This window comes from Arachis hypogaea, chromosome 3 (assembly GCF_003086295.3).
Source record: "Arachis hypogaea cultivar Tifrunner chromosome 3, arahy.Tifrunner.gnm2.J5K5, whole genome shotgun sequence".
NCBI lineage: Eukaryota > Viridiplantae > Streptophyta > Magnoliopsida > Fabales > Fabaceae > Arachis > Arachis hypogaea.
The window spans coordinates 96,112,452-96,113,311 of record NC_092038.1 but is presented as its reverse complement, the minus strand read 5'-3'; the positions used below and the strand labels follow the sequence as shown (position 1 = coordinate 96,113,311).

Here is an 860-nt window from a genome sequence, read left to right as displayed (position 1 = left end):
GCTTCCTTAGTACTGCTTGGTGCATTTTGCATTCCAGACAGACTTTGAGAAATCATATTGACTTGTTGGGTCAATATTTTGTTCTGAGCCAATATGGCATTCAGAGTGTCAATCTCAAGAACTCCTTTCTTCTGACTAGTCCCATTGTTCACAGGATTTCTTTCAGAAGTGTACATGAATTGGTTATTTGCAACCATTTCAATGAGCTCTTGAGCTTCTGTAGGCGTCTTCTTCAGATGAAGAGATCCTCCAGCAGAGCTATCCAAAGACATCTTGGACAGTTCAGAGAGACCATCATAGAAAATACCTATGATGCTCCATTCAGAAAGCATATCAGAAGGACACTTTCTGATTAATTGTTTGTATCTTTCCCAAGCTTCATAGAGGGATTCTTCTTCCTTCTGTCTGAAGGTTTGGACTTCCACTCTAAGCTTACTCAATTTTTGAGGTGGAAAGAACTTTGCCAAGAAGGCATTGACTAGCTTTTCCCAAGAGTTCAGGCTTTCTTTAGGTTGTGAGTCCAACCATGTTCTAGCTCTGTCTCTTACAGCAAAAGGGAATAGCATAAGTCTGTAGACCTCAGGGTCAACCCCATTAGTCTTGACAGTGTCATAGATTTACAAGAATTCAGCTAAAAACTGATGAGGATCTTCCAATGGCAGTCCATGGAACTTGCAATTCTGTTGCATTAGAGAAACTAATTGAGGCTTAAGCTCAAAGTTGTTTGCTCCAATGGCAGGGATAAAGATGCTTCTCCCATAGAAGTCGGGAGTAGGTGCAGTAAAGTCACCCAGCACCTTCCTTGCATTGTTGGCATTGTTGTTGTTTTCGGCTGCCATGTGTTCTTCTTCTTTGAAGAA

The 860-nt window shown here is 41.3% G+C and overlaps 1 non-coding gene across 1 annotated transcript; it reads left to right on the top strand.

The window, feature by feature from the left end:
- Positions 1–326: 326 nt before the first annotated feature.
- LOC112794005 (small nucleolar RNA R71) lies at positions 327–434 on the top strand. Its single transcript, XR_003198687.1, has one exon. It is a non-coding gene; the product is annotated as a small nucleolar RNA R71 (small nucleolar RNA).
- Positions 435–860: the final 426 nt, after the last annotated feature.